Here is a 15,163-nt window from a genome sequence, read left to right as displayed (position 1 = left end):
TAAAACCTATAATATATCACATCATCGGGATGTATGGGAACAAATAAGCACGTTAGGAGGTGCACGCTCACTCTTATCTCCACTCTGGAGGAATACAGAGATGTCCGGGAATGAGACCACAATAACGTCTGGATATCTTGGGGCATTTTGAGCATATTTGATATGATGTTTTTTTAACAGGCTGAGGACCTTTGAGGAATTACAGGATACATTTAATATACCACCCACAGAGTCATTTAGCTATCATCAAATCTCACGTTTGATTTCCGCTAAATTTAAAGCATTAAAAGATAAAGAGCTTACCTGCTCTGAGAGCTTATGCTCCATACAAGGGCCCGAGGAGGGGCTGAGTGTATGCAGTGGTGGATTTCCTATTAGGTTGAGTAGGCTGTAGACTGTAGCGGCAATTTTTGTGTGTGTGTCTTAGCTTTTGTGTAACAGGCCCTCTCCTGTAGAGTCGCGTCATCATGACAACGCGGCATCACATGCTGCATGACGTCCGTTGCCATGACACGGCGGCGGCGTGATGTCATTCGCTGAGGAGGAGGAGGGCCGCCTCCCCCCCCAGCCTACAGGTGACCGAAAGCGAAAGCCGCCACTGTCTCAATGCCCTAGAAACAAATATGGAGAGCAGCCTTTCCAGAACACTATCCTTCAATACAGCAATTAGCGTTCTGGGGGTTAGTTGGGAGCTGGTTCATTTGAAGTGGGGTTTAGGAATTGGTCTTTAAGTTTCTGATACTGGTCAGGTTTTGGAAGTCTGAAGCAATCCTACAAATTAGTTACGGTTTGGATATTCACTGGTTGTTTATATATGGTAACGTGTGTGTTGAATGCTTTTCATGTAACCCTCCTCTCCCCCATTTATTTTTAGTTTTGGATCCTTTCCCGTATTTTACTTTGCAAAAAATAAAATAAAGATTTGTTTAAATAAAAAAAAGATACATCACATCCTTCAAAAGACGAATGTAAGGGGTATTATGTGTTAGATTAGGGGCCTTTTAAACTTCAACTTGTAGAAAATGAACGTGGAACACTGAATAATCAGAATTCAATTATTCCACAGCTCTTATGTCTTAGAACAGGGGTCCCTAACGGGGTGCCCGTGGGCACCATGGCACCCGCCAAGCCTTTTGGGGGTGCCTGCGACTGATTTCGAGCTACCGGTAGCTCACTGCAGTGCTGCCGACAGCTGCTGCATGCCTCTCTCGTGCCGGTCCACGCCGGAAGTCGGATCCAACTTCTGCATTCGTGAGCGGCTCTGGAGGCCTCCCCCCACGGTAAGTGTATTTTGTGCTCGTGAGTGCGCATGTTAATTGGTTGGTACCCACCACTCTCTCCTGAACTCTCAAGTGTACTCTTGGGCACAAAAAGGTTGGAGAATAAAGGAGGGAATAAAACCAAAGTAACCAAAAGCGGGTTACACTAGGGGAAGCCCCAATATAAACAACCTGGATCCCTTTTCTCTAATTAGAAGAAGCTTTAGTCATTCAATGTATGCCGTCAGGCACAGGACACATACAGTATGCAGGAAAGTTTGTCCAGTCTGAAGACTCAACTCATTTTGAGAAACATACTGTGCAAAAAGGCTGTGCTGTTCCGTTGAAAGCTGTTCTTCAACCGCTACCATACACGGTATGTGTGTGGTGTAGTATGTTTCGATATGCCTGTAAGAGTATCAGTGTGTGTTATTCAATTTGTATATTCAGAAATCTCATAGACATTAATAGTCTCACTGATGGAAATCAGTAAATTAACATGAAATTGCCGTTTTTGGGGTTGGTCTCTGATGGCTGAAACCTCTGTACATTGTGGACGTAAGAACTATTTAGACATTGCAACTAACATGGGGTGGATGTTTTGCTTTTGCGGACAAAAAGAAGGGAAAATGCAACAGTTTCGCTGCTCCCATGTTGTTCATTGAGATGTCAAGAAACAAAGAGCATTGCAGTGAGACTGGGAAGGCTTCAGCAGAATGTCAGGATTGCAGTGACAACGAGCGGCCTCCGGATTCTGCCAAGCTGTGTGGATTGTATTTCTGAGAGGAAAACATTTCTGGTATGCAACATGTGAGGAATCCAGGACCAGGACTATTATGGAGAGGGGATTTTCTGTGGAGTTCAATTTCCCAATTGTTCATCTTCCCTGTGGGCATATTAATGTGAAACGTGCATTCAAACTGTTCAAGGATAATCATTTTGGATGGACAGGGTAGTATAAGAATGATCAAATAAGAGCAGGAAGTGATTTGCCTCCTCTGTATACGCTACAATAAACTGTCCTGGTCCCTTCAGTGCCAGTGAATTGGACAAGGTGTTGGACTGGTTTATCGTTCCTAAGAGCACTAGCCCTATCTCCGCTAACTTACTGGAAAGATGTGACACATTTTGCATGCGGTTTGTTATGGAAATAGATTGGAAAATAGGGCAGTCAACTCTGTTGCTTCTCAATGGCTACTTTTTTCTTCTATGTACAGGTCTTTTCATGCAGCTGTTTGTGACAGATCCAATGCCGATCATTCTTCCTGTAGTTATACAGGTAAATAAGAATTTTAATCAGTTAGTGTTAGGACCTGCGATATTATGCTCATGCCTTGAAGTGGTTCACAGGCTTATAATGCTTTGGCCAAAGGGTTAAACTAAATGACAATTTTTTTCAAGAGATATATAGGTATTTCACTGTGTATTTTTGTCATATTGGAAGTAGCTCTGGGCTCCCTTTGTGTTTTGTTTTTTGTAGTGTACTATTTTCTTGGTCAGAATTTTTCAAACTACGATGTTGTGTGTTCACACCAATTAACGCAACCATTCGCTCTCATTACGAAGAAGGAGTTGACTGTGGTAGAGTCCTCCAACTAATTAGGAACATGCAGAGGTGGCCTCCTGCTTAATAAGGCCAATGTCGACATTTGGAATGACCATCCTACCCTGAAACTTGCACATGGGGCAGACACCTCACTGTCCAGTGCCCTGGTCTAGTTCTAATAGGGCAAAGGTTCCCAACTCCAGTCATCAAGGACCTCTAACAGTGCAGGTTTGAAGTATATCCCTGCCTTAGCACAAGTGGTTCACTCAAAATGATTGTGCCCCCTGTGCTAATAAGAGGACAGCCTTAAACCCTGCACTGTTAGTGCTCCTTGAAGATTGGATTTGGGAACCTCTGCTATAGGGAATTCATGAAAGTCCTGTGCCCATTCAGATTATAGTAGACATGTAAGCTGCCTTTGATCTGACTTTAGGTATCTTTCGCCACCTGCGTATCCTAAGGCATTTATGCCCTTGCTTATCCTGCCCCACATGCATTCATTTACCTGAACCTGAATTATTTTATTGCACTTTATTTTTGGCTGGTGTATGGCAAAATCATTAAACAAAGACAATCTGTAAGTGAAATTGGTCATTTAATATATGTACGGGCAACTTTGACAGTTCTGAGAATTGTCTTGACTTTGTTCTAATGCTTCTCTCTGCGGGATAACGGAATTTATATTAATGGCGCTATATAAATAAAGACATACAATACAATACAATTTGTGATAGATACAGCGCTTATTTGATCTAATTCATGAACATCCAGAAGTAAGTTAGTTGGTAGCCTTTCAGTAAACACACATTGTTATTGTATATCACATATTCATGATTAAATACAACAATTGAAGCTTATTTCAGAATTCCTTCTTAGTTGGAAGTAACCAGAACAGGGAACATCTACATGGAAAAAACCTGTGTATATTGGGGAGGAATCCATTACCCTCAATTACACTGATCACTCCTCAGATATCGCTGTTTGTCTTAATGACAACCCAAAATATGACTCAAACCAAAAGCTCATTTCATACAGTTCCATATTCAGCCAAGATATTCCTTGGTTTATTTCCATCTCTGGCATTTTGCTGCTGTGCATCATGAATGTTACATAGCTGTGTATCATGAATGTTACATAGCTGTGCATCATGCATGTTACATAGCTGTGCATCATGAATGTTACATAGCTGTGCATCATGAATGTTACATAGCTGTGCATCATGCATGTTACATAGCTGTGCATCATGAATGTTACATAGCTGTGCATCATGAATGTTACATAGCTGTGCATCATGCAGGTTACATAGCTGTGCATCATGCATGTTACATAGCTGTGCATCATGAATGTTACATAGCTGTGCATCATGCATGTTACATAGCTGTGCATCATGCATGTTACATAGCTGTGCATCATGCATGTTACATAGCTGTGCATCATGCATGTTACATAGCTGTGCATCATGCATGTTACATAGCTGTGCATCATGCATGTTACATAGCTGTGCATCATGCATGTTACATAGCTGTGCATCATGCATGTTACATAGCTGTGCATCATGCATGTTACATAGCTGTGCATCATGCATGTTACATAGCTGTGCATCATGCATGTTACATAGCTGTGCATCATGCATGTTACATAGCTGTGCATCATGCATGTTACATAGCTGTGCATCATGCATGTTACATAGCTGTGCATCATGCATGTTACATAGCTGTGCATCATGCAAGTTACATAGCTGTGCATCATGCATGTTACATAGCTGTGCATCATGCATGTTACATAGCTGTGCATCATGCATGTTACATAGCTATGCATCATGCATGGCTTGGAGCTTTCCCGCAGTGTTCGCCCACACACAGGCCAAGCACAGAACAGTGAGGACATTATGTGTTTGAGAAAGAGAAGCTCATCTCTCCCCGTGCCACTTTAAATGTTGCCTTTTGGCTTGAGAGTTGGAGGAAAGCAACCCCCAGGCCGTGCTGTCTTACGTACGTTCCCTCCGACTGCAGAACTAGTGATGTAAGAGAGATACCAACATAATATTACACTAAATATATAGCATGAGGGATGTAACATATAAACACAGGCTTACCTTGTAGCAATATATAACAGTATATAAACATGTGTGGGTCTATGTGTATCTTTGTACATGTTTGTGCATATCATTGTATGTCTGTGTGTATCAGTGTGCCTGTGTAGCTGTGTCTTTTGGTATGTATCAGTGTGTTTGTGTGTACTGTAGTGTGTGCACATGTCTGTAAGCGCATCAGTGTGCATTACTAACATTGTGCAGTATGCCTAAAGACCATCATTACTTAGCACTAGGGGTCAGAGGCTATAAATGGTCAAAGGCACCATCAACCTATTCTAGTGACATTAATTCTTCTACTTTGCACTGCTGACCCCTCTGGTAACAAAGGCAATAAGAGAATGGAGCCATCAGGAATATGACAGGCACATAAGCTTATACGGGTCCATGTTTAAATGGATGGGAAGAACAGAGTGACTCACTGTGCTCATTTGCATGTCATTACCCAGAATCCTTGGCTGCAGTGGAAGCACTGTTTGCTAACTGATAATGGGGAAAGACAGGGTTGCAGACCTGTCTGAGACATGCAAATGCACCACCAGTGGTATATTTATTTACTGTATATCATTATAGCGGAAATGCCACCTACTGTACACTGCTACACGAGACAAGTCGATAGTAAATAGCGTTGCATTCAAACATATGACCGGAGGCCACTCTAACCTGCTGCTTCCACTTTGGCGATAATCAGATATTGGAGATAATATCCACAAACAAAGCTTCCCGTGTGCCTCCCATTTGGGAAAAGAACCTCTGCAGCTCTGTCCCGCAATAACAAAATAATAATATAACCTCTATGTCAGGGGTGGGCCAACTCCCATCCTCCAGGGACACCAACAGGCTAGGTATTGGGGATAGCCCTGCTTCAGCACTGGTGGCTCAATCAGTGGCTCAGTCTAAGACCACCTGTGCTGAAGCAGGGATATCCGTAAAACCTGACCTGTTGGCGGCCCCTGAGGACTGAAGGTGTCCGCCCGTGCTCTATACCAGGTATGGGTTTCCACTGACCTTGATACAGAATTTGAAGGAGACGTTTTTCTATTGGCGTTACCTTTTATAAAAACGTATTTAGGTCTCTTCAGTAGTTCTAACCTTTCACATGCGGTAGTAGTAAAGATATATGCCCAGTCATTGCTTTACTGGTGCATACTGCGCCACAAAACTCTCCGTGGCCAGGTGGGCTGTTCTGTGTCCGAGTTAATGCCCGGGCGTGTTATAAACCTGAAGTGGTCACATTCTGATGTAGAGACACAATAAAGAGAAATGAGGGGTTGCACACGACTGACTGAATGGTTTGATTAGTTTCTGTGTTGACTAAATATCTCTTAGCGCCAACCACACTAAGGCCGCGTCCATACTTAGTGCGACGGCGCCCGCGGCGTGAACAAAAGGGTGTTCCTCAATGAGGACGGCCGTGGAGCGCGACGGCGTGGCCGATTTTTTCGCGTGACAACATAATTAGATTTTGCCGCACGGCGGCCGGGTCATGTGACCGGTTCAGCCAATGAGGGCGAACCACTCACTTGACGTCACGGGTACGCCTTCCCCCGTCGCACCTCCTCCAGATTCTGTGGCCTCGGATCGCCTGCGCAGCAGGCTCTCCGTCACGCGCCTGCTGTATCCGAGGCCTAAGGCAATCAGTCTCAGGGCAGAAGCTGGCGGTGCATGTTCAGATCGAGTGCAAACTGCAGACATTGCAGAGAAGTTGACGAGGGCAGAGCTACGTCTAGCAGCACCCAGGCAGCGTGTCCCGCAGTGCTGAACTCTGCATAACAAGGGACACCAAATGGTCAGATTTTCAGGATATCCCTGCTTCAGCACAGGGGGCTCAATCAGTGGCTCAGTCATTATGATTGAGCCCCCTGTGCTGAAGCAGGGACATAACTAATTCCTGACCTGTCGGTGGCCCGTGAGGACTGGAGTTGGCCGCCCCCTGCTGGAGGTGGAAGCCGGTCCCTCCAGCACTGAATGGAGTAACCCCTTCCCTGCCAGAGGGGTCTGCAGCAAAATGCAGTGCTGGCATCTAAGGGGTTAAATCAGAATGCGCTGCAATCCACTCTGGCAGTGAAGGTGTTAAATCAGAAATGTTAAAGAATGTATTTTATATGATGTCTTCTGTGTGATTATTCATGCAGCAGTATTTTCTTCAAACCATGGAGAATGACTGAGTAATAGGATGTGAAACCAAATATACACGTTTCTATGCATTAAAAAAATTATTGCAAACCCGAGAAAATAACAGGCCTTTGATCTTAAAGGGTAATTTGCCTAGTAGGTGATTTTTATTTGCAAATTTGTAATAAAAAAAAAGAATACACAGGATTGAATCAGGGCCTCTCCAGAGCTGAACCCCATTAATTTAAGCTTCGGGGACACCCTGCTTCCAGAGATTTTTACCGCCAAAGGGGGTGCCCGTATCTCTCTGCTTTTTAAAGTTCACTCGGGCCAATAGGAAGCCTCACCTGATGACGCCACAGCTTCCTATTGGCCCACAGGGCGCAGGCGTAAGTATCTCTGGAAGCAGGGGGTCCCGGAGCTGAAATGTATGGGCTTCAGCTCTGGAGACCCCCTGCGTAAATTCTATATGGAAAAAATCAGCAAAAGAAATGTATTTTTACAAACTATAAGCGTGAGACAAAGATACAATCACCGTGTGCCCGTATGCCAGGTCTTGATGTGGAAATGTAATGCTCATTAATAGATACTTTCAGGGTAAATCCAAATGTTTGTGATTGAGAAGACCGGTGATTTGCCTATTCATCATTTTCATACGGTGCGCCATGAATTAATCCCCATTCTTAATCTCCCCGTTCCATGGAAATGTTTCAGAAACCTATGCGCATTCTGCCTTGTTTGTGCACGTGTTGCATGCAGTAGGGGAAATAATTGGGTTGACTGGAAGTTCAGCTGGGTTTCTTTCGGTGTGAACAGAATCCTGCCTCTTCCCTTCTATAACAGAATGCGAAACGACTGCTGGCTCATTCTGCGGGGCGACATAAGTCTGGAGTACAATAGATGAAAAGCCTGTTTCTAAGGCTACCAAAGAACAGCTTAAGGGAACCGCTGGTCATTAAACATTCTTCTTGAGGTTTCGGAGCAGCTGTGGGGCTACTTTGAGCAGCCAGATCCTCATCTTGCCGCGACCTTGAGCTGACACCTGTCTGTTCCTATCATTTTTCAGACAAATCATAAACTTTCCGAACATCCTGTGGTTTTGAACACGAATGCTGCTTTATAGTAAGACTTAAAACCCAATAGGAGCACCCTACCAATTACATATACAGGAACAGCAAGTCAGAACGCAAGTGGTTCGAGCGACCTCTGTATTGAAATCAAGTAATACTAATGAGGCCCGGTGATAGGAAGTGCAAACTCTAACTCATGTGTAATTCACTTGGCCTTCAGTAGGAGTTTAGCGTTCATTAACCGTTTGCTGCCGGAGGGGCTGGCAATGCATTGCAAATGCAGTGAAAGGGTATATATATATTGCTTCCAGCTCTTAAGTGGTCAAAATTACCATGGATGCTTAATATCACTGAATTACTGTTAACCTATTTAAACTTATCTAATGAGCACATTATACAGCCCAATAAACCATGTACAAGGTAATCGTAAATAAAGTAGTAGGTATAAAGCTTCATATAGAATGATTATCTGTTGCTTATATTGATTGTGAGTGTAATGAATATGCTGACCAACTAATTTAAGGTCCCCTATGTGTTTTTATTTGCTGTACTCTGTACGGTGCAGGGTTTTTGCCATTCTTACTCACTCTAACTTATTTTGTGCCTGGTATAATAATGGGAAATTATACATATATAAATAAATATATTGGTGAAGATGACCTAGGCGCAAAATAGGGGAGGGAACAGGAATGTGAAACAGTTAGGAATCCACACTAAATAGAACAAAAATGAGGCACTGTAGTAGAAGGGGATCTAGAAAAAAACAATGTCACTATATCCAACTGGAAAAAGGCTTCTTACTGCATTCATTAAAACTGTAGATAAATTCACTATAAAAAGAACAATGAAGGTGAATAACCAATATGTTAAGATGGGTAGTAGTCTTCTAAAAATACATTTATTGTAAAAACTTCCTCAAGTACAAAATAAAATAAAAAACATAAATGTTTAGTTGAGAGAGGGTAACACTGAATTTAATAGAAGTAAATGTCCCAATGTGTATCCAAGCCTTTAGAAAGACTTATATAACCTGTTGGATTCAAGGGAAAATTCCTTAATATAGGATAAGTTCACATAGAAATAGCAATAGAAGTGCGTCTCCTTACCCTCCGTGATGTTCTTCTGGGTGGTGGGAGAATATATATATATTTTATTTTTTTTTAAACCAGCAAATGAGAAAAAATACAACGGGGTCGTTATACAGGGAAATGTGACGGGAGCACAAAAATATATAAACAAAACAATATAGTGTAGTACTTTGTAGAATTGTGAAGTGAATGTAAGTGAACTACATTTTATGTGCTCAGATATCCCCCCAAAAAAGGGCGTAAAGACCCTTCAAAGTGTTATGAATCCCTATTGTATAAAGTGACCACTTACGACACAATTATACAAAGTGCTACCCTATGTCGTTTGGTTTATATGCTGTATATATTTGTGTTTTTCCGGTTGGAGTGTGGCGCTCCCGGTGCTTCCAGGTTATTATGCATGGCAGCGTTCTTAGAGAACTGACTTTGCAAAACACATTGGATTGCAGCGAGGACAGCACCCAGATCCTCTTAAGCCCTTGTAGGATCAGAATTACCGCACATTGAAGTGTTTGCTTAAGAGGAACAAGCCCGGATGGTTTTCATCTGGGTTTTTGAGCTGCATTATATTTGTTCTATTCCTGTTTCATTGGTATCATCACTTTAAACACGTTTTTTAATTCACGTTCCGGACATCGTATAGGAGTTCCCTATATATTTTTTGTTTAACATTACTCTGGGAACATAAACTTAGCATGGCAGCTTTGACATCATGAATGTGTTACGACTCATTTTTCTTGTTTTGTAAACTCTTCCCTACTGTAGCGGCCAGCAATGTATTACAGCCCACTGCAGGAGGAGACTCCTGATGAAGGGATCTTTCGTGAAACGCGTTGGGGTAATTGCATGCTGGCTGCACCGTACGTCATAGCTCTTAGACATCGTGCAAGCAACCACGAGGCTTCGGAAGTGCGAGTACGCTCCTAGACCCGGAGGTCTGCCATGATCAGAGCGCCAAAAGTCAGCGCCCGGAGACCGCCACTGGCTTTAGTTACTGGTTGTAATTATCTATGGGGAGATGCACTTTTATTGTGGAAGGGGACATTTAGTCGCGGTCGTTTCGCTGTGGCCAAATGGCCGCCGATTTGCCACAGACGGACCCTCTGCCGCAGCTGATTCTCCACTGGAATCCCCGCCACCGGCCACTTCTAAGGTAAGTTTTTATTTTAGGGTATAGGCACAGGGTAGGGGTTTTTAGGGTAAGGGGTAGGGGTGTTAGCGTAAGGGCTTAGGGTAGGGCCTATGGTAAGGGGTTAGGGTAGGGGGTTTTATGGTAAGAGTAGAGGGAGAAAGGGGGTGGCCCGGTATTAAAGGGGTTGCACCCCATTTGGCCATCCCCTGACCTCACCAGGGAGACAAGGGATTAACAGGGCTGAGGTCCAGAACTGTGATTTAACCCTTGTTATAACCTGTAAATGTATTTTCCCCTATTTCCCTTGTTCCATTGTAATGTCGGGTTTAATCAGTGTCTGCATCACACACACACTAGAATCCATCCGGGAGCACAAGGGTTAATAGTCCTTTAATGATTATAGCTCTTTGTGTAATTTCCCGCCTTTTCAGGCACCATTTTGCAGGTCCCCATTGGCCGCCATTAGGGCTCAATGCATTCTAATGGAGAATCTTGTTGTTTTAGTCCTGTTTCCTGTAAAGACCAGCAGGTGGCGTCCGAGAGGGAGAGCGGCGGTTTCCCATTGAAAGTCAATGGGCCCATTGACTTCAATGGAGATTCCTCAAGGTAACTTTCGAAGAACAAGTTGGCTGCCGTCCAGACCGCAAACCGCAAAGCGGATACATTTTCAATAGGAGCGCTTTGATCACTTTCAAGTCAAGGTCAACGTCAAGTGGCGTGGGAATAAACAGTTCTAGGGCCCCTAGGAATAAAATTATTTTTGCCCCTAGTTCCTAGGCTTCCCCCACTCAACCACAACCGGGTTCCCGAATCCTGGACCCCCGATAAGGGTCGAACCAGATGGAGCGGGTCGCGCCATAGGCTTTGCCGGCGGCGGCAGAAACGGCTCAGAAAAATGACTAAGTGGAAAAAGCTGAAATTTGGTACTCCATATCTCCGGTTCCGGAGGGCCCAGCGGATCAAGGTTTGGGGTATCTGTAGTCACTGCTCCGGCATCACTGCAGAACCATCCTTGACCCTCCTGGACTAACCCGACAGAGTATGGACCCCCTTGAAGGTTCGGGACTTTTCCCATAGACTTCAATGGCGGAGAAACCCCATTGACTTCAATGGCGGCAATTTACCATTGAAAGTCTATGGCAGAGAAGCCCGTTGTTTTCAATGGGGATTTTGTGAAAAGCTGAGATTTCTTTTTTAGCGGAGATTTTTGTATTAAAGTGAAAAATGATTTAATGTGCATTTGTGTATCTCCGGTTCCGAAGGTCGTAGCAAGTCTCTTTTTGGACCATATGGTGTCCCAGTTCTGGCAATGAGAACTGGGAAGTTTGGACCTGCTAGACCCAACAGAACTGGATATTTTAATACATTAAAATTTTATGTTTAATACTGTGTCCCAATGTATGGACAAAGACCCAGAGGAAATTCCTTTGCATACCAGGATAGCAGATGGCCCTAGAGGCGACCCAATGTCTAGGACTTAAGTATTGTTCAAAGGGTTTTGTCACCCTCCCTGTTTATTTGAGGGCGGAGAAGGCTCAAACCAGAGCAGTTTTTAAGTGTCCCATTTAACACCTTCCAACAAAGGTTTTCCTGCCAGAGATCCAAATGGGATACTGGCTGGCATTCCATTTGCATATGTGGGGCTACAGAAATGAGGCCCCAGAGTTCTACTGCGCCTGTGCCAGCTAGCAGGGGGGCATGTATTAAAATGTGTTCCCACATTAAAGATTGGCTGGAGGTAATTGAAAACCAATCACAGGTACTTAATGTTAAGGATAGAGGGACAAAAGGTTTATAAACTGCTGTCCACCCTATATCCTTTGTCTTCGTTTGCTGATATGGTTACCTGATATCACCTGAATGATTACCTGATTGCTGAGAGAAATGCTACATCATACTTCTCATTCCCCAACCCCTAAGTAAGTGTACTTCTTGTCTGTTACAGTATTATTCGTGTGTTCACCTATCCAAAGGAATAAAATCACTTTATTATAACTTAAGCCTCGTTCAGTTCAAACCCAGTTATTTTTGTGTAATATTAATAGACCTGTGTAGGCTACCGTCACAGTCATATTAATAAAACTGGTGGCAGCGGCGGGACTGAACTGGACCTGGATTACAGTATTCTGCGGGGTACTGTGATCCAGTGGGAACTTGATGGTAATTGCAAGTTCCTGGGACTAAAGATATTGAACACACAGTAGTGCAGCAAATAACGCAAGTTGTCACACCACCTCACTGCTGCGACCCAGAACCATGAGTGAAGAGGAGAGCATCTATTACCTGAGAACTAGAACTCAGCTAAAAGAAAAGTGCTGTGACTATGGACTGGAATATGCAGACCAGGAGGTTGAGGACATGGTTGCCGCAATCACAGCCTATGAAGCCGAGAGGCTCTGGAGACAGCTCAGCTTGCCCTTATACCACCGCCCGGAGATCAGGGCCTTGTTCAGTTCAAACCCAGTTATTTTTGTGTAATATTAATAGACCTGTGTAGGCTATCGTCACAGTAAGGGGTTAGGGTAGGGGGTTTTATGGTAAGGGGTTAGGGAAGGGGGTTTTATGTTAAGGGGTTAGGGTAGGGTTTTTTAGGGTAAGGGGTTAGGGTAGGGCGTTTTATGGTAAGGGATTAGAGTAGGGGGTTTTAGGGTAAGGCCACAGATGGACCCTCTGCCGCAGCTGATTCTCCACTGGAATCCCCGCCGCCAGCCACTTCTGAGGTAAGTTTATATTTTAGGGTAAGGGCTTAGGTTAGGGGGTTTTATGGCAGGTGGGGTTTACTTGCCTTAGCAGCCGGTGGCAAAGTGGCTGGTGGCACTAGCTTCCAGCAGCAGAGTGAGTTGCCGTGAAGCGCCGGTGGCCATTTGGTCGCGGCAGAATGTCCAAGGCCGCTTTTATTGTGCCTGCTGTATCTTATCTGAATTGTAAGTGTGGGTGCATCTTCTTTTTTACTAGTAACATTTAATATTTTCCTAACACAACTGCGCCCCTGTTTTGTGTTGTTTTTCTTCTTTGGGGATCGCCGGGCTCATGAGGGGGCAGCATTGAGTTGGTCTCCCCGGATCACCCACCCCCAGCACCTTGGGGACTTTCCTCAATCCCCTATAGCCACGAAGCACAGCGCTATTTTCACGTCCACTGTCGAATATTGATACAAACAGGTTTCATATCGTCCGTGTTTCGGACACCGCGTGAGTCTCGGCTCCCAGCTGATGCCAGCTTTTTCAGAGAACCTGTATGTGCCCATTGTCATCTTAGTGATGTGCAGCCTGCCATGAATTGTAAACAGCACTGCAGGCCCCCGGTGCTCCCAGGTTATTATGCATGGCAGCGTTCTTAGAGAACTGACTTTGCAAAACACATTGGATTGCAGCAAGAACAGCACCCAGATCCTCTTAACCCCTTGTTGTATCAGAATTACCACATCATGTTTAGTACAGCGGTAGCCAACTCCTGCCCTCAACACACCCCAAAAGGTCAGGTGTTCAGGATATCCCTGCTTCAGCACAGGTGGCTTAATCCATGGCTCAGTCAAAGACTGAGCCACGGATTGAGCCACATGTGCTGAAGCAGGGATATCCTGAAAACCCGATCTGTTTGTAGCTCTTGAGGACTGGAGTTCACTACCCCATGTTTAGATCGCAGAACATAACTGGCATTACAGGTTTACTGGTTAGTATATTTAAATTAGGTGACTGATTATTGAAACAGACTTTTAGAAAGCGAATCCTGACGGGTGGTCAAAGTGCTTTTAAAAAAACAATAAAAATGGTGACTGATGTAAATAGATGATAAACCTTTAAATATTGGGGCAAAACGCTCCTGACCTCGTTTAAAAAGGATTAGGAAAAATGTATACACCAAAAACCCAAGGGGACAGATACTTACCACTGGAATGGAACCTGATTGACAACAAAGATTAGAATGCAAGCTTATTTTCCCCCAATGTACCCTTCCCATCATGTTTGTAAATGGCTCTGTCCATATTTAGCCCTATGACAATGAAAAATATAAATACAAGTGTGTGTGTATATATTATATATTTATATATTCATCATCATCATCATCATCATCATCATCATCATCATCATCATCATCATCATCATCATCATCATCATCATCCATCCATCAGCTCTTGTTGATCCACATTTGGATGAAGGCCTACCCAGAAATCTTTTGGGTACTGTGGTTGCAAACATCTCGTCTCCATATTGCTCCAACAACTTGTTTCATTTCAATTTCCCATCTTATTTTTGGTCATTGTCTTGGTCTTTCAATATCCCATGGAATCCAGTTGAGTACCATCTTTGTCCAATGATGACCATTTCTTCTTGCTATGTGTCCAGCCCTCTGCCATTTGAATTTCTTTACCTGTGTGATGACGTCACAGACTTTTGTTTTCTCTACTTCTTACTCAGCTTCTTTCAGGATTTCGGTTGTAATTCCTTCTTCCCCGGGAGCCTTCTCATTCTTCATGGTTTTTTGTTGCCACTTCTGGAAAGACACACTGTACAACATTTGTAATTTCTTCTTGCTCTTCCTGTACTGGGTTATGCCCTGTGTTATCTGTGTTCTTGTACAATTTGTTGTAGAAGTCCCAAATATATTGAGGAAAAAGAAAAAAGAAAAAAGAGGCATGTGCCACATAGCTTAAATCTGTGTTGACATTTATTATCAAAAGTAAAGGATCTAAAATAGCACACTCACTAGTGTATTATCTCAACAGGATAGTACTCATCTTGGGCTTTTCGCACTCAATAGTAGGAAATCCTGGCATCAAGGTGGGTATTAGAGTCCAACAAGAAGGTGGGGGTTGGAGATATAAAATAGCCAATCTTTAAGTAGGTAACGTCACCCGGTG

The sequence above is a fragment of the Ascaphus truei genome, chromosome 9 (assembly GCF_040206685.1).
Source record: "Ascaphus truei isolate aAscTru1 chromosome 9, aAscTru1.hap1, whole genome shotgun sequence".
Classification (NCBI taxonomy): Eukaryota; Metazoa; Chordata; class Amphibia; order Anura; family Ascaphidae; genus Ascaphus; species Ascaphus truei.
The sequence above is the reverse complement of the archived record's forward strand: the minus strand, read 5'-3'. Positions refer to the sequence as shown.